General features: G+C 38.0%; 1 protein-coding gene and 2 non-coding genes across 4 annotated transcripts in view; 1 reads left to right on the plus strand and 2 right to left on the minus strand.

The window, feature by feature from the left end:
* Window positions 1-20000, minus strand: part of LOC135225729 (prostaglandin reductase 1-like) — a 394759-nt gene that overhangs the window by 302807 nt on the left and 71952 nt on the right. The gene's annotated exons all lie outside the window — the stretch shown is intronic.
* Window positions 1328-1468, minus strand: LOC135225897 (U4 spliceosomal RNA). Its single transcript, XR_010317111.1, has one exon. It is a non-coding gene; the product is annotated as a U4 spliceosomal RNA (small nuclear RNA).
* Trnak-cuu (transfer RNA lysine (anticodon CUU)) lies at window positions 2239-2311 on the plus strand. The gene has a single exon. It is a non-coding gene; the product is annotated as a tRNA-Lys (tRNA).

The following is a 20000-nucleotide window of genomic DNA, read 5'->3' on the forward strand; positions in this document are numbered from 1 at the left end:
CCGATACTTTTGTCATTAGTATAGGATTTTAAAATACTTCTTGGTTGGCATAATATTAATTTTCTGTACCACTTTTCATTTCTAGGATAATTATATTAAATATAATCTTTAATAAAATCATAATTTTAACTTAATTCAGATGATCCAAGTCCAGTATGAGTTGGAGCTTGCAAAGAGATTTGTGCCTTCTTTGAGTTGAATGCTTTATTGAGCTATACTGAGAAACAAACTCTGGTCCTTTCGTACTCTCATTTTTATTTGTGTGCCGGTTTCTCATTTTTCTTGGGATTACTTCATAAAAAACAATATTATGTATTGTAATGAGGCAAAGGATTAACCCCTCCATTACCAGAACCATTCATAATCTAAATGAGTGAGTCTGTTAACTGTTTCTAGCCAATACATAAATTAAAACTCAGAATAAAAGTATATGTTAGTGATTTCAGTTTGCTCGTCACCCCATGAATTCGAGTACCTAAATTGTTAAATGTCTTCTAATGGTAGCCACAATATAAGCCAGAATGTATCCAGTTACTTGATGTTCTTTCTCAATGAAATTTGTGCGTTTGAAATTGTTTATTTAACCTTTCAACTTTTGAAACTTTAATATACAATAACCAGAGAACAAGAATGATTTTAGTACCACTGTATATTCTCCTAAATAACAGTAATATGGAGGTATCTCCTTTAAAAGCTGGTATCGGCCAAAAATTTGGTATTGGTTAGAAACTTGAAAAAATATCGACGTTCCGATCAAGGGCCAGTTTATTAACGCAATTTAATAATTTATGGGTAATACATATATTAAAAAAAAAAAAAAAAAAAAAAAAAAAAAGTTTTAAAAATTTCTTACATCTGGCCATATTTTAATGTCCTATGAAGGCTTTTTGAAATCTTATATGTATAAAGCTGATGGTCGGACTATGCATAGATCTAGGACCATGTATGTGTGTATATTCACTATAGACGGCGAAACTACTGGGCCGAATTGAAGCAGTCAGATCATAATTGTAGATTAATAGGGGGTGTACTTTGTAAAACTTACGACTGTCATGTAAAAGAAGCACCTCAGGAGGTTGTAAATAGTCATTCGAAACTTCTCACAGAAGGTAGGGGAGTGCATTCCCATATCTTCTTTCCATTTATGTTTTTTTATTTTCATTGGCTAACCTCAAAATTTACCTAGCCTGGGATGCTGCAAGCTGCATATTGTTATTTTAGCCCAGCTCTTAAGGGTTTGCCTGATGCAAGACCACTTCACAACATAATAGTACATTATAAATCTTAGATAAGTTTCATTTAGCTTTAAGAGCTGACTGATTAGTGGCCCAAACATGGGCTGATAAAAATTGCCATAGCTGTCGGTCTTTCACGTCAACTAGGCGGGGTATTGGGAAAAGTTTTCAACTAGCAATAATCGCACCTCGGTTAACCCTCATTGGTTACGATACTGCCACTGCGCAAAGCTAACCACACTGCCTCCCACAAAGGCAAGTCACTACTTATACTGAGGTACCGCAACCGCACACAATCCTTCTTATGTAAACAATAAAGCAACTAATTATATACCGAACTTTAAACTCATTTTTCCCATCCGATATATCTCGATATTTTATCCGGAAAATTTAAAGCGACAATCACGGCCGAAATAAAATACCAGCCAATCCCTAAAGTACCTTTGGCAGTTTCAAGTAGAAACAAACTAACACCTGCATTAATCAAATAAGAGTAACTTATCGTCAGTAAAAACAAAATTCTTCAGTACAATATGAAGCAACTATTCAAGAGTACCTCAATACTATTAAAGGGAATGCATATCCACGATAATGTACAAAGGTAAAGGCGGGAAAAATCAATGCTATGATCGTGATTGCACAATGTTCTGCACCAGCTGTTCCGGAACTGATCAAGACCGATCAGAATGAAAAAGGTTAAAAACTATGGTTTGCGACACCATAATTTGTTAAAACAGCAAAGCAGCTGATCTAGCAACTATTAATTCTCCATTTTATCTCGACCTCTTTTCTTTAAATGAATCAGACAATAGTAAACGATCAAACGAACTTACTTATTAATTAAACCACATTACCTACAACCAATGCTGTTAAATGTATAATGAAAAGAGATCAGAATTATTTCTGTATGGAACTGTCAGCCGTTTGACTCCTGTAAATACAATTATTTAAGTCGATTATTATTATTATTATAATTTGTGATTTATTCCCAACTTCGCCATCAGCCCGGCTAGCTCAGTCGGTAGAGCACGAGACTCTTAATCTCGGGGTCGTGGGTTCGAGCCCCACGTTGGGCGAGGAAAGTTTTGCACCTTGTCCGACTGAAATTGGCGATCAATGAAGTCTTTAAAATTTGACAAAAATCGATAAATGAACAACTCAGCGAGTTACTAATTTTAACTGCAATAGATCAAACTGGCTATATGTCAGCGCCGGTTTATCAACATGAAACAACTCGAGACTCATGGCGAGAGGGTAAATTATATCTAGGAAATTTAAATAACTTCATTCTAACATTAAACAAATCGTTCTAAAAAAAAAAGGAAACTTTATACATTGCTGACTTACCAACAAGAACTTCATCAAAATTCATATTACCGTTCATGATTCTAGCTAATAAAAAGGCTTCAATACAACTTTTATAATATACTAATCAGTTTTGGCTGGCCAACACACAAAAAAGCCCCTGATTATATAGAATGAGCTGGCAAGCAGTTCAATACAAAAGACCGGAAAATGACAGCTTAATTTCCGCAGGTCAAAGATACGCAACTTTAATTGCTTTGAATTATCTATTATATATTTGGCAATGTGTATGTATGTATGTATGACTGATTGGTATGGGCGCCCAGGCCGTCGGTCTGACGGGACTGAGATTCGGAACGAAGATGAGTTTCCACCCCGGGAAGGTCGATCCTATGTTCGGGAGCCAGGGGACCCAAAATTTCTACTGCCCCCCTCCGAGGGGTGAGAAGGGATTCCGTGCAACAGAGCTGGTTCTGCCAGTGAAACGGGGCTGGCTATGCCCGTAGACTTAGTAACTTTACAAATTTCTGTATACATATGACTTATCATTTGGAAAAGAATACTATAGGGTAAACATCAATGACAACAAAGAGGGTGGTTTTAGAAGGGGGTTGCCAGAGAGAGAAAATGAGAGTAGACCGGGTGTTTGGGAGAAGACAGACAGACAGACAGACAGAGTTGGTATTACTAAGAAGAAAGAGGGTAAGAGACAGTGATTGTTGGAGAGAGAAAGAGAGTAAGAGAAAAGGACGAGAGAGAGAGAGAGAGAGAGAGAGAGAGAGAGAGAGAGAGAGAGAGAGAGAGAATTATTATATGTTATTACATATAATTTATATATATATATATATTATATATATATATATAGATTAATATATATAATATATATAAATATATTATATATTATTATATATAAAATATGCTCTGGGTTACACGGACCAATCTCATAGCTGGGACCCACCCGTAGGGTGGGTAACCAGCTAGTTCAATATAAAGAAGACTGACTGATGTCAAAGTTACCCTTGAATGGTTGGCTAATAAGGCCAAAATTCCTGATATTTTATACTGAAAAGGACTGGTAGATGACCCAACAGCAGAGAGTACAACATAAGCCAAGCCCTGTGACCTATGAGGTCAATCAGTGCGATGTTCAAAATGTGTATGAAAAAAGGAGAAAAAAAGGAGGAAAATACTGTAGAAATTAAATAAAGTATAGAAAAGATCAAACTATTATACGAACATTATCTCATAATAATTATTGAAGCAGCCAGAAAAGATGGAACACCAATGAAAATACTGGATATATAAGGAAGAGTCAATCCAAATCGAGGGAGAGTCAGCAACTAAAATAGCGCTCTGATGAGGTTGATGACGAAGGAACTTGTGATACTACATGGTTCCACTACAAATGGTCAGGTATTGAAGACATACACACCCATACTTTCGGAGTGACAACATATTGCCCATCTGTAACATTGCAAGAGGCCTGAACAAAGAACAAACAAAAAACTTTAAAAGTGAATTTGAAGAACTAATAGCAAACACAGAGATAATAGCAAAGTTGATTCAGGATTCGGCTCATAAAACTAATGACGTAATGATCAACATTGAGGATATTCAAAACCAAAATTGATAATGCGGATAAAGATGTAAAGACTATGACAAAGATAGAAAAAACTTGTAATGAATCGCTAAGACAAAAAAATAAAAAAAAATTAAAATAAAAAGCTATTCTAATCAAATCTACAACCGAAGAGAGAACAGCAGCAAATGCCAAGAGGCAAATTATGAGTAGAAAAATAAAGGCGCCAGTTGAACAGGTTAAGACGACAAGAGACAGAAACTTATTTATAAGATTTCAAGACAAGAAAAACTTAGCATTTATTAGGAAATATTTAAACGAAGATACTGGAAGCAACAATTTGCAACCATGCTTTCGAGGCTTGACTACTGCAACGCTATATATATACTACAGTCCCCCAAACGACCTACTAAGAAAATTGCATGGGGTACAAAACAGAGCCGCCTAATTCAATAAAAGAACAGCGTTCCCGTGATAGAATAACCCCAGCACTAATTGACCTACATTGGCTCCCAGTAAAAAGGCTGAGCACCTAATCAGATGTCTGGGTCTGTTTCAGGAGTTCTCGCTTTTACAGAAGATAAAGGCGCTACATTGTTGACTTGATTTTTTATAGGGCTACGGAATTCAGAGCAATAGTAAAGGTCTTTGTTTGACCAAATAATTTTTTAGTATAAATAATGCTTATATGTTCGGCGTTAACTTTACATACAGCGGCCTCTTCATATTTATATTGGCTGCATCTTTTTTATTGGATAGGGTATGATCCTGTTTGCAATTTATACATTTTGGTTGTTTCGACAAGGACCCTGTTCAAGAGCTGAGAAGTTACTACAAATTTTATTGTTTTTGCAGAATCTCGATGGATGATTAAATTGAAAACAGTTAAAAGCACTGTGGAGGTTTTGATAAAAGGGGCTTAACTTTGACCCTTTCATTTCCAAAATTCACATAAGATGGTACATCGGAGTCCTCAACATTCAAATGTCCTTATTTGCCTTTGGATTCTTCGTATTTTCCATAGAGAAATATTTCACCTTCCGCCAATTCACAAAGGTCTCTATCAAATACTAGTCCTTTTCCATAACTGAAATTCATGTGTGATCTAATTTCTTTCATCGTGTCATCTTTCTCGAACTTCTTCAGTGTCAGCATGTATGACTGGGTCTTTGATTTGGCGTGAATAAGGACACTGCCTTTACCAAACCTTGAAATGTTACCCATATCAATACACCCAACCTTTTTTTGGATGTATCTCCTCACCACGTCAAGGTGGTCCCAATTCGAGGGGGCTGCTCATTCTGCTTGGAGGGATGGCTTCATATGGTCTCCGTTTTCTATAAAGTCAAGTCTGGCCTCATCCAGATTGTCAACAGTGCTTGATCTGTCATACATGGGGACCACAAACTTCTCCAGAATCTTCAAATCACCATCTTTGATGATAGGTGGGTACTTGCCGAGTTTGGAAAAAACTGGAGTGGCCTTTGGAAAAATTTCCCAAGACGGCATCAAAACCTGAAAATGCATGGGAGAACAGCATGCCCTTGGCCTTTTCTTGAACAACGTTGTTGTACAGGTTGTGAATGACAATCCATCGAAGGCTCTGTCCTTGGACATAATGAACAGGAGCAGACTTTGAAGTATGTCATGATTGATGCATCCTTTACCAAAGGTGCCATCAAACCTAGACTGATGATCCAGAATATGCTTTCTCGGTATCTTAGCTGTTTTAGCAAAGTGTATCTGAGTAGTCAGATGCCTGAGATTGAGCTAAAGCTACACCTTTCTGCACGGAAAGTAACACACTTCTTCCTTTCTTGTGTGCTTCTATTCAGGGATTTCTATCAACAATTTGTCCTTTAATCTTGTATTTATAGTGGGTGAGGCAATGCCCAATTCTTCCAAGTACTGCTGGTATAACTGGGATATGTCTGCAAAAGGAAATATGGCAGGACCATCCAAACTCAAGCTGGTTTCAATGATATAATTAACCAGCTCTGATAGAACCAGTGGATATATATACATCTGGTTCTTCACTGTGACATTGTTCTTTCTCATCATTAAGTGTGCGGGTGCACTCATGTAGTCTTCTGTTGAGATTCATGGTCACTATTTGTCGAAGACCTGATACAGTTATCACACTTTCACAAAAAATGCATGCTTCATCTTTATGACTTATTCGATGCTGTTCAGCATGCTTTTCATGTGGTTCATTACCTTCAACTGTCAATCCACGCTTTCTTGCTCAAAGTAATAAACATACCCTACAGCTCTTGTGATATTTTGCCATGTTTTGTCACAGTGTTGCCTCTATGCCACTATCTTCATCCAGCCTGGCTGGGTCAAAGTTCAGTGTCATTTCACCGATCTCCTGGAACAATGGCACAATGGTTGAAATCATTATGTACCCATCATGTTCAGGATTATAATGTACAGAGGCCAAGGGTGAAGTTAGACCATTTTTCTTGTCTTCCTAGCAAAGACAACATTTGCTTCAGTCGGTCTTCCTTTTGCCTGTGATTGAATTTACTCTTGCCATTATGAGCTCATGCCAGCACAAGGCTAGCTGAATCTAACGACAACGACTAAGGCCGAGGGGCTATCCTTTTACCACCTTAATCTGATGGTACAACTAGGTTTGGTCACCCTACACTTAGCCCGATCATTAACCTGGTGCCATTTAAGTCCTGTGTGATCTATACACCATCCAGGCAAGTAAACGAACAAGCCATGCAGAGCCCCATCTTACCCTTTTTCTCAGCTCTCCTGCGCTAACACATCAGTTCAGGCGTGGCTGTCTAACTAGATTACCAACTATAAATGTACTTACTACCACCTATTGATATTATGGCACTCTAAGACAGCAGTTGGAACACTAAATTATAAGCTACACTAAAGCAAGCTAGGTACAGCTTAAGTAAAGCAGGATTAGCTGACACTGAACCCAATGCCGAGTTACACAGGACGAGTGGGTTACGTGCTCGCCTACCAATTCGGTTGTCCAAAATTAGATTCTCCCCTCTGCTAACGTGGAGCCAGAGGAATGTATTTCTGGTGATTAGAAATCAATTTCTCGATATAATGTGGTTCGGATCCCGCAATAAACTGTATGTCCTCTTGCTACGTAAACAATTCATAGCCACATAAAAAATGTCTGTTCCCTCGGGCCAGTCCTAGGAGAGCTGTAATCAGCTCAGTGGTCTCGTTAAACTAAGTTAATCAGCTCAGTGGTCTGGTTAAACTAAGTTATATACTTATTTACACAGCAGTGAAGCCACCAATGTGCCCTGGTTGTGTGCTGACATTCAAACTCTTAAACTAAAACTAAAGATAAAACCACCACCTATATTACATATATGGACTTGCAAACTATTATGTTGAACAAGAAAACATTTGTTCATGCCTACAGAATCCTGAGATGTGATTAAGTTTTTTGGCTGCCATATTGGATGCCATCTTTCTTTATAATGCTATATGAAATCTACAACAAATTTTACTTTTGCTTGGAGACTGCCAAAATGTGTAAAACCAGAACAATACATAAAAACATGACCAGGTCACACGAGCCCCATTTCAAAACCTTAATTGACCTGAGGTCATCTTGAAAAATGGCAGCCATTTTGGAATTTTTAGCTGGCCCTCAGTAATTTTCAAAAAGTGGCCTATGGAAAAGATATGTACCAAATATCATGGTGGTATCATTAACTGATGTATTTTAGTGAAAAGCTTATTTGATCTGCTGCATGCCCAGCTAAATAATGATGAAACGTAGATAGTCTGGCCTTATGTACTAATCTCATTTTTTAAACAGTAAAAGGAAGCAATATACCAATTATATCAACTAGTGAATTATGTACATCCAACAAGACAGGGAATAAGAAGATATATAGGAAAAGTCAAACACAAAATTAACTGCTGATAGTCAATATTTTAAGTGAAACTGAACTAAATTATTATATAATATATATATATATATATATATCTATATATAATATATATATATATATATATATAATATATCTATATGTATATATATATATATATAATCAACGAAACAAACTAAATATATTAGTATTAGTAACAAAAGTAGTAATACCGTTCAAAATGACCTCCCTGACAAGGAAATGAAGTCTAAACAGTGATTAGCTTGGTCAAATTTAATCTTGGATGGACATAGCTAGACCATTAGAATTGGAGAGAGAGAGAGAGAGAGAGAGAGAGAGAGAGAGAGAGAGAGAGAGAGAAGCCATAATGGGCCAAGCCGAGGATACGGATATGAAGCAGAACACAATCCCTCATGGAAAATGAAAATAACAAATAAAGATAAATCAATAAACACAGTACACTCACACTAAATGTTAGTATGGTTTACATTAACACATGCCAAATCATTTCAACGCCGAGTTACTTTTGGTCAAGTCGGTCAAGTTCATTCCCGGAGCCCTACTGCGGAAAACCCGGAACTCGAGGAACCCTCGGTAACTTTCTTATTTGTAAAGCTATTTTTAACATTAGCCCATCGTTGTAAATATAGAGTACTCAGCTTTAATTTCAATGTATCATTGGTTGGTTTTTATATGTGAATGGTGTTTGAAGCCTCAATAATAATTAGCGCATGTCTAGAAACGCGTAAACTGATATTTGAAGGAAATCCGGAACTCACTGAACTCTCAATAACTTTCTTATTTGTAAAGGTATTAAAGGCATTGTTGCAAAGGTAAAGTTCTCAGTTTAATTTAATGTATCATATGTTTGTTGTTATTAGTGAATGGTGTTTTAAGCCCCAAATAATCATCTCTCTACAATGGAAGAATTAAATAACAAAACTCCTATGTCTTCACCTAAATCAAATTCGGCGACAAAATCATGTACACCGCAGTCATTTAATACGCTTCTAATGCAATCTATTTACATATAAATACCAACAAGTGATACATCAAATTAAAGCTGATAACATTACCGTTACAACGACACCCTAATCTGGAGGATGAAGGGCATTTCCCCACCGCCAGCAAGACCTCGAGAACGACAACCATCGCCCTCAAGACGACCACCATGTCAACCACGTATCGATCCAAGAACTAACCGACCACCTCCACCACAAGCTCCTCAACCTTCCCCTGCAGAACACCCCAAACCTCGTCATTATATCCCAAACCCCTCATCCTTTCCTTCCCTCCAACCTCCAATTCCCAAACCCCTTCCAACCCCCCCGACCCCTAAGGATATTCCCTCAACCCCTCAGTCAATCCCCCCAACCCCTCAGGTTATTCCCCCAGCCTTCGCATCGCCGACGACGTCGACTCCTGCTCGTGTTGAAGCAGGAACTCAGACAGAAAAACCAGAACAACCAGTTGAAGATATGCAGGTCGAGACAATTACAGAAGCTCCCGCTTTGTATGCCGAAGCTGGAACACAAACAGAGGAGTTCCCAGTTAAGCAAGACATGGGAATCCAGACCTGCAAACCGAAACTCAGATCAGTCGCCTCTGGAAGTGAATTCCGGTTCGTAGGAGAACAAAGAATTCACAAGCTCTTAATGACCATTGATGAATTCAGCGACTTCTTAAATAGAGCTCTCGCCGATAATCGCTACTTTAATGAACGACTTTTTGGAGAGATCTTCGAAGAAGCCCTCAATTTTGAGATCTCCCTTCCAGATGACTTCCTCCAATCAGAATTTCGTTTCAGGACTCCTGAACAGCATATATTTATTGAGCTATAGAACGATCATCAAACTGTTCTCTGAGCTCGTCCACGTTCTGTTGGACCTAGAGAGCAGTCTCCCAGATGACCTCCTTCGTGGAAAGTGCTGTTTGTAGCATTAACTGCTTTTTCTTTTACTAAACAATCCTCCTTTCCCCTCCGTTTTTCGGCCGCCTAACGTCTAACGGCCGAATATTTCAACTGTCACTCTAACTACCGCTTAAGCTGTTGTTTACTTTTGTTTTGCTTTCTCTAGAACTTATAATATTTCGTTTTTCTCTCGCCGAATCTCTATTACTAACGATCGGTGCTCTTATTCTAATTTCTCGTAAGTGAAATATGGTACTTGAACTCCATAGATTAATGTGCTTTTTTTCCGTTTTTCTACGACTATAAACTTTTCGATTTCATTACTGGCTATCTTCGACTCGCCAGGACTCGCTACTATCGATCTTTATCTTCTACTAATGGGTACCTTAGGGTTTAAAGGGGTTTGTAACCTTGCCTGTTCACCTTTTCCTTTCCTTTTTCAAATCATACCACCTCACATGCATAACCCATAGAATCATAAATAAAGGCTCACCTCATATCCTTAAAAATCACCTTACATCAAAAAAAATTCAAATGACCTACGGGCTGCTCTATGAGCAAGAGCCCGTGCTGGCATAAAGCCAGCTTAATCCTAAACAACAACAACAACAACCCTAATTTTAAAAATATCTTTATAAATAGGAAAGTTACCGAGGGTTCCGTGAGTTCCAGGTTCTCTTCAAAAACAGTAGTTTATGCTGTTCTAGACATTCGCTGATTATTGGGGCTTCGAACACCACTTACACATTATATATATATATATATATATATATATATATATATATATATATATATATATATCAAATTAAAGTTGAGGACATTACCTTTACAACAAAGACTTAACGTCAAAAATATATTACAAGTAAAGTTATTGAGGGTTCCAAGAGTTCCAGGTTTTCCCCGATAAGGCTCCGGGGAAGAAACTTGGCCTTCGTCCCAGATTACCCCTCTTAAACTATGGCACACAAAAGTAATAAGTTCGGCGTATACGTACTTCGGAATTTTGACTAGAAATAATTTTCCTTTAAATTATAAATTACGACTACAAACAATGCGCATGACAAGCATTTACCTATCAGTACATTATAGTATGCACACAGATAAAGGCTACAACATGTAATTGCCCAATACTATGTTTTTTCTTTTTTTTTAAGTTCTCTGATTCTACAGTAGGTACCGGTACTATCCCCCGCTTGCAAATTTATGCCTTAACTTAATTAAAAGATACTTAAAGAGAAAGGGGAAAAAAAAAGCAGCATTACGAGCAGACATAAAAACTACATACTTTCAAGAAAGTAATCTATGTTGACAATATGTCCAATATGGACTGTTTGAATCCCATTAAGAATTAAACAATGGTGTTCAGTACATCATTACCCTGGGAGAAACATGGTTCATTTAACCCTCTTACGCCGAATGGACGTATTAAACGTCGACATTTTTTGTCTCCCGTGTGCCGACTGGACGTATTTTACGTCGACTTACAAAAGTTTTTTTTTAAATTCTCGGAAAAATACTTATAAGCCTACCAGCCGAAAACTTTTGAATCACGCGCCTTGGGGGATGCTGGGAGTTCACGGATCAAGGCGTTGTTTTGTTTACAATCGCTACGCAGGCGCGCAAGCGCGTATTTCTTTCTTATCGCACTAAAAAGTATCAGTGACACATCTCAAAAATTATTTCGTCACTTTGACATAATTTTTGCACCATTTTAAATTATCCTTTACATGAAGTATTATATATGAAAATGTGCGCAATTTCATGTAAAATACAACAAAAAATACTCATGATTGTAGCTTTTATCAGTTTTGAAATATTTTCATATAAATAACGATAAGTGCAAAAATTTCAACCTTCGGTCAACTTTGACTCTACCGAAATGGTCAAGAAACGCAATTGTAAGCTAAAACTTTTATTATATAATAATATTCAATCATTTGCCTTCATTTTGCAACAAATCGGACGTCTCTAGCACAATATTTCGATTTATGGTGAATTTATGAAAAAACTTTTTCCTTACGTTCGTGCGATAACTCTTCCAATAAATTTTTTCGTGCGATTGTCCTAATGTTTGCACCATTTTAAATTTGCCGTTACATAAAGTTTTATATATGGAAATGTGCGCAATTTCATGCACAATACAACTAAAAACAACCCATGGTTGTAGCTTTTATCAGTTTTGAAATATTTTCATATAAATAACGTTAGTGCAAAAATTTCAACTTTCGGTCAACTTTGACTCTACCGAAATGGTCGAAAAACGCAATTGTAAGCTAAAACTCTTATATTCTAGTAATATTCAATCATTTACCTTCATTTTGCAATGACTTGGAAGTCTCTAGCACAATATTTCGATTTATGGTGAATTTATGAAAAAAAAACATTTTCCATATGTCCGCGCGGTAACTCTTCTGAAAAAATCAGACTTTTTTTGTGCGATTGTCGAATTGTTTGCACGATTTAAAATTAGCGGTTACATAAAGTTTTATATATGAAAATGTGCGCAATTTCATGTGGAATACAACTAAAAATGATTGAAGGTTGTAGCTTTTATCTTTTTTCGAAATATTTGCATATAAATCACGATAAATAGAAAAAAAAACCACGTTCGGTCAAATTTGACTCTAAAAAACGCAATTGTAAGCTAAAAATCTTACGGCCTAGTAATATTCAGTCATTTATCTTCATTTTGAAACAAATTTGAAGTCTCTAGAACAATATTGTGATTTATGGTGAATTTTTGAAAAATATATTTAACTTCCCCCCGCGCGCCGATTCGCGGCCGCAAGTCTCCGAAATGCGTACATCGCATTATCCTAATATTTGCTCCTTTTCATATTAGCCGTTTTATAGTTTCATATATCGAAATGTGCGCAAATTCATGAAGAATACAATAATAATTAATTGAAGGTTGTAGCTTTTCCCATCTTCAAAATATGTGCATATAGAAAAATATATATATAAAAATTTCAACATTCGGTCAACTTTAACTCGTCCGAAATGGTAGAAATATGCAATTCTAATCTAAAACTCTTACAGTATCGTAATATTCAATCATTTGTCTTTATTTTGAAACAAATTGGAAGTATCTAGAACAATATTTAGATTTACAGTGAATTTTAGAAAAAAACTTTTTTACGTCCGCACATTACGAATTCGTACATCACTTTGTGATAATATTTTTCTGGTGTTGCTTTTATTGTTTTACATTGTATTATATATCAAAATGATTGCAATTTAGTGTACAATACAACGAAAAAAAAAGTAACTTGTTAGCTTTGACCGTTTTTTGCACAGCATGATTTGAATACAATTATGTATGAATTTTTTTTTTTTTGCTACCATATATCGCATTATTTACATATGATGATGATATTTTTCATTTCTGATGGTTGCATACTAAACTTCAGGCAATGACAAAAAAAGGAGTAAAAAATGAACTCTTAATCTTCAAAACTAAGCACGCTGTGATTTTTTTAAAAAATTATTTTTTTCTGCTTCCGCACTCACTCCAAACCGGCCCGGCATACGGGAGAGGTTTTGATTTTTAGGGCTTCGGCGTAAGAGGGTTAATATTTCACTAATTTGTAGTTCCCCTTGGATCGCAATTTTTTCAAGTAACAATTTAATTATTTCACCAGACAAAAGATGAAGCTCATCTAGCCACATACATCCAATTATTTCAACCCCTTAAGTGTGTGTTAAGCTAGTTGTGTCTGACACCAGCTGTTAAGCTAGTTGTGGCTGACACCAGCAAGTAACAATAGATTTCTTATCATGAATTTTAAGGAACGTTCTTTGTATTTGACAAATAATACCTGAAAGGGGGTTTAGTTATTTCAATGCTAACTGGTACTAAGCCAGTGCATTATAACAGTTTCAAAAAGTGGGCATATTTTAAAAATACTCAAGATTTACAATGAACAAGCATATCACCCATTTCAGCTTTGGGTTGGTCGGGCAGTATACTCATGACTGTACGTTACGTTACAGAATGAGTGAAAAAAAAAAAAACTGTAAAAAGCATTCCTAGACAATGCTATCAACTTGCTACATCTTCCTTAAAAATCGAATGGTGCCGGGATCTTCGCCGTGTATTATATATTTACTTTGAAATCTGGTAAGCGCCTGTAATGAGCAAGATTATTACGTTTGGCATCCCCACATCACAAAATTACCACGATACCACTGGGAATCCTTCAATACATATGTCACAAAGTGGGTGACTTCATCATACTGTACTGAAACATACAACAAAGCCTTCAGGCAGATGTAGGATAGAAAGGAACCACACCAATTTACCCCTGGCCTCCACCCGGAATCTTTGAGAACAATTATACACGATACGTAGATTACGAAAATTTTAAAGTAAATAATTCCGAAATTCGATGAGCCAATTGCTTTCTTATATATTTAATTCTTTATTTAGAGCCGCACAAGTTAGATTATCAAAAGACTACTTGTTTCTAAAGTTTCAGAAATAATGTGGTATATTAATGATTTCAGCCATTGGATTAGAGAAAAAAATGCAAAGCTGTATATTTTTCAATACTTGCTGGTATCACAGCTCTAGACACCCCACAAGTACATCAACTGCTAAGAATGTACTTGCCTGATTCTTCAGAATAGACCTTTGCACTTTCATCACAGTGGGTAAAACATCACAAATTAACAAAAATCCAATCCTGATCCCCTTATAAAGGTTCCGGTCAGTAAGTTACTAAATATACACTTGCACTTAGCTTTGTTTCTTGACTATAATCTATCATTCCTGGTTATCAAGGAGTATAAAAGTGATGGACGCTCTAATATTATTATATGCAGCTTCCAGTGATAAACCACAATTTTAGTTTTTACATTCATCCTCAATTACTAAGTGAATAGTTAATCTGACAGTGATACAGTTACAGAAGGGTGCTGACAAATTCACTTATTACTGCTGCTACTGCTAAATAAAAGGTTTTTCAGTAAATTCAGATAAAGTTTAGACCTGCATCCAAACTCCAGAGAAACTGATATAAGAGATGAAGGGGCTTCAATCTTAACACCTTACAGTGCTGGTCCTAAGCAAGATCTAAAAGTAATTGACGCGTATGGAACGATAACTTTGGCAGTAGACAGTGAAATCTTATTATCTCTAAACACAAAACATTGACATTTACAAGGTTCCAAGTGCTGAAAATTCCTCTAGAATGGCACCCTCAGCAATACACAGACCAGAGCTTCTGACCCCAAGCCACGGCAGTTTTAAATTAAGGACAGATCCTATGATAACTTGAAAATCTTACTATTGGGAGGTGACATTCTAACATCTCCAAGCAATTAAGGAGATGCGTAAGTTAATGGAAGTGTATGAAATTGTGTAGTAGAGTTGATTTCCTCTCAACATAAGAATGAGACATCTACCGAGAGCATTGGAAATTCTGAAAATCATTTGCCCTGAGGCTACAAGGGCTCTATGGGAGACACTAAGCAATTCTTGAACTTGAAATTGCTCAACAGTATTCAGAGTAGATACGAAGGGCAGACCTATGAGTCTGAATTTAAGAAAACATCCACTGCTACAGCCTGAGGGCCATCATAGAAGTAGTAATCATTCGGATGTCCCTGTTCATCTACATGCTAGTAAGTCTAAATGAGTGCTCCTTAAATCCCTCACCAAGTGCCAAACTTACGGATGTAAAGACCCTTGTAGGCAGTTTGTTCTTCCTGAATCCCCAATTGCCAAAAGACTGTCCTTCCACAGAATGAATGATCAAACCAGTATGTTGTTTCATTTCACTCATAGCAGCAAACTTCCCACAAAGACTGTTTCTGACCGGGAATAAACCTGCTAAGCATCATGATGTCTTTCCACTGCCCAGACATATAAAAGTTTTACCAGGTGTAATGCTGACCACTCTATGTTGCATGAAAGTGTAATGACAATAGTTAAACTCTGTTTGGGTTGCATGACAGAGTTAAAAGACCAAAACCTGGACTTATCTTTAACAACAAAAAGGACAATTCTTGGTTACGGAGTCCCTCCTACAGACCTGGAGCTAAAGATGGTTCTGGATTACTTACAAAATTAATTAACATTATTTGTAATTCGTAATCCTTACTGAAACTGTACATTAATTGAGCATGATTATCTGAAAATATCCCCAGTGAGGCCATGTTTCCTAATATGGAAGAGCCCTTACCATATGGGAAGTTTCTTTCAGGCCTAAGTTCTTCAGGCAGCATGTGCCTATTCATCTTTGACCGACAAGCATGAAAAATTAAGTATCATCCCCACATCACAAGATAAGAATGGGGATATAGAGAATTAACAATATAATACATAGAAATTGGGCCCGAAGAAGCAACAGGTCCTTGGCCTTTGGAATACTGTTGAGAATTGGCCAACTTGAATCACTTATTCAGTAGAAGTGTCTTGCTCCTAAAGTCGACACCATCCACCAATGGGCAACAAGTCCCTGACATAACTTGTAAAGGGCTGCACACAAACCCAAACAAAGTGCACATAACAGCAATACCTTCTTGTAAAAACATCTTGAAGGAACTTGCATGACTGTGGCTGTATTGGTAAGTGGAATACATTCTGCATGTGTACCACAAGTCTGGCCGTTCTTTGGAAAGGCACTAAAACCATGCTAGAAAATCAAAAAGTATGTGGGCAACCCTTGGACCATCATTCCTTCTATATACAATCTCCAACTAAAAAGAGACTTACGAGAGATTTCTGCTGAAGAGAAAGGAAGCTATAAGAGGGAGATTAAACCAGTGGAGGACAACAAAAATTAATCACAACTGCCCTTCACCATCTCCACCATGTAATGTACTGGTCCCAAGTTTCTCCATGCATGTTAGGAGGTTGCAACTGTCCATATCCCAGAACCTGAGTCTGCACTTATCCCCGAAAGGTATAAAACAAGACCACCAATACATAATCCCTTATTGCCTTAAACCGAGCTCCATAATCAGACAAGAAGTAAAAGTGTTCTCACTTCTTCCAAACCAAGTGAGTATAAGCATGAGGACATTACCCTGCAGCATCAGAAATAAGTTACTAGTTTTCCTCACTAAAAACTCCTGCTGGTGAAAAACCCTGAAGCTGGCTTCGCAAACTCGCTGGGTTGGCACCTCCACCTCTCTAGCAGTTGCAGAGATGAGACAACGTAGCTAAGTAAAAGGTAACAACTCAACAAGCTAGACTTTAAACTCTTTCAGCATGTCTGTCAGTCTCGAGATCATTTCCCACAGGAAAGAGAAAGAAAGCAAACCTCCTATTAAAGACGGTTAAAGGACCAATAAGTGTTTGTACAGCAAGAGGAAGTCTTCGGCTTTCTGCAACTTTTAAAAGACACAAGAGACAAGCTAAGGCAGACCCAAAGGGAGATTGTACGTCCGAGGACGAGAAATGTTAAGAAATGCTCTCTAATAGGAGAAAGCATTGGTTCTCTTCTCCAATATTTAGATGCCGAAATACGCTAAGACAATTAAGACATATTCTCTATGTGGCCTCTTTCCTCAACAAAATGAGGATACAGCAAAGCGTAAACGCCGACCAGCCCGAAAGAGTTCCTCCAACTCCATTCAAACTCTTCTTCCACCAGCAGGCGACAGGAGGAAACAGCTGCCGACAGGAGGTAAACAAAAGAGCTTAAAGAATTGCTCTTTCTCCACAACCCTTGGCGACAGAAAGCAGGTGATAACAGCTGAGTGGTGTATCGCATCCACCACAACTCAATGAGTCAACAACGTCCGCACGAGTCGACTGAAGGAAAGAAAACGAGCCGCCAGAAGTGAGAGGTGGTGGGAGAGGAGTTACAACAACTCTCCCGCCTTGTCTGAAAGCAAACATACTTACTTGAAAGCATTCCTCTATGAAACTTCGTTAGAAAGCTCTGAAGCTAAAATATCTAACTTGGAGAGAACTTTAGATACTACAGACAGTGTAGACTTGAAAGAGAAACATTAATCAAGGCAGTAGTAAGAGATTTGCTGATAGCCGAAGAGAAAGCAGGCAAAGAACGAACATAAGCATTGCAAAGAAAGAGGAATATGCTAGCAGACGAGAATTTAGAATAACCAAAACATGAGAGCTAAACAGTCGACTGAGTCGACATATCTAAATGTGTAAAACTCGCTACAAATACATCATCATCTCAATAAAATTGTCTATCCTATATTATATATTACTAATCCTATGCATGCTAACACCTCAAACTAGGTGTTGAAGACGGCAGAATGTGCCTACGGAACGAGGATTAACGCTTACTAAAACAATCTTTATGCGAAGGCTTTAACAATCCTTTGGCGAACGCTTAAAACGAGATTCAGACCATGAAGAGGGCAAAGTAGGTATTGGAGGGTACAGAACCCCATCGTCCCGAGAAACGACCCGGTTCCCTGGCACTGGACATTGCTAACTGTCTCAGGCCAATCCTAGGCTAGGGCTACGTACAGAAGAGGGCACCTACACCTTATTTCTAACAGGGAACGCGAAAAAGAGTGCACACAATGGAGGGATTCGGAACATTCCCGTCACGAGCTCAGTTCAACTTTTATTAGAACTAAAAATATGTTTAATGTTATGCTCTAACTTCTCGTTACACTTTTCCTGAACCGAATGGGGAGCAAAAGGCAGAGCTACAAAGGAAGTCAATACTAGCGCTACCAAAATGTCTAGTCTGAGTAGGGATAGCCTGCCTGACAGGTTTAAGTCCTGACCTAACTAATTGCTTTCTCAATCTATTAGTTTCCTGTCTTTCCTATATCTGACATATTCAGGCATAAATTTCTCAAAACAATTCCCTACATTCTTCACATCTAATAGTTCCAAAATCACACTGTGCCCTTGCAAGTACAAACCGAATGTTAATCAACTTCCAATATCAACATCCTGGTTACACCAAAAACATTCCTACATAGCCTGATGTTATTGGTTTAGCTTCCGGTGGAAGACAACCTAGGAAAATGAAATTACATAACGTAAACAGATGTAAAACAGCCAAACTTCATAGAATAACAACAATCACCTAACTGCAATGGCGGCAAGGAGAATTCTGACAAGAGTTAAAACATTCGAAACGCACCTGGTGGAGAACAGCTCAACTAGACAGTCATCTGAGCACCCATTGAATTTTTTGTTTGAATGCCAACTCGCCTAAACAGTGGGGAGGTATAGCTAACTTTAACAGTAGGTAAGATTCATCTCAAATAAATGTTGTTTCCCACTAGTTAAGAGCGTCACTACAGGTGGATCTTGCCTGTGGCTTTTTCTTATCTCAACTCGTAGTGGCGTGGCTGTATAGTCAAGGGTCTCCTCCTACTTATGGATACTTTGCAGTGAGGGTAGTACATACTCACTGGCCAGCAAAGCATGATTGGTGCCAGCCCTTGCCCTTGGTGCACCACCAAAATATAACCAACCAGACAACACTGACACCTACACTGAAATGATACCATAAACCATCCACCAAAAGTGGTGAATGCTCCAGGTACATAGTACCCCCTGGCTTCCTAACCTCTGTACCTTACTATACGGTGAAACAACAGGAAAAAGTCCAATGCTGCCTTCCACAATGCCAACCCAGGGTATTCAATTTTGGACACAATGTTATTGGCACAAAGCCAAAGAAGGTGCCAAGCAAGCTGCTGGGAGCTTGCGGACATTGGAAGTGCTAAACCTGGCATCAGAGATAGATGGATGCCTGGCAAGCAAGAAACTCAGAATGCTTGGAGTTCCTCGGGGCACTGGAAGCTATAAAGATGAAGCTAAACAACAGCTGCTGCCAGGAGAATTGAAGCCAGGTGAGCAAGAAGCTTGTAGCTCGTCAGGGGAGCTGTAAAATTGAAGCTAGACTGGGGATGGCACCCGGAGAGACGGCTGCCATGTGAGCAAGCAACTTTGAGCTTCTCAGGGTGTTGGAAGCTATATAGCAAAAGCTAGACTACAGGTGTTGCCAGGAGAGTTGGACACCCTGTGAGCAAGAAGCTCAGTCCTCGGAGCTGAAAACCTGGCGCCAGACTAGGCACCAGATGAGCTGGGCATCAAGCAAGCTACAATCACAGGGTGCTGGGAGCTTAACATTAGG

The sequence above is a fragment of the Macrobrachium nipponense genome, chromosome 13 (assembly GCF_015104395.2).
Source record: "Macrobrachium nipponense isolate FS-2020 chromosome 13, ASM1510439v2, whole genome shotgun sequence".
Taxonomy (NCBI): Eukaryota; Metazoa; Arthropoda; class Malacostraca; order Decapoda; family Palaemonidae; genus Macrobrachium; species Macrobrachium nipponense.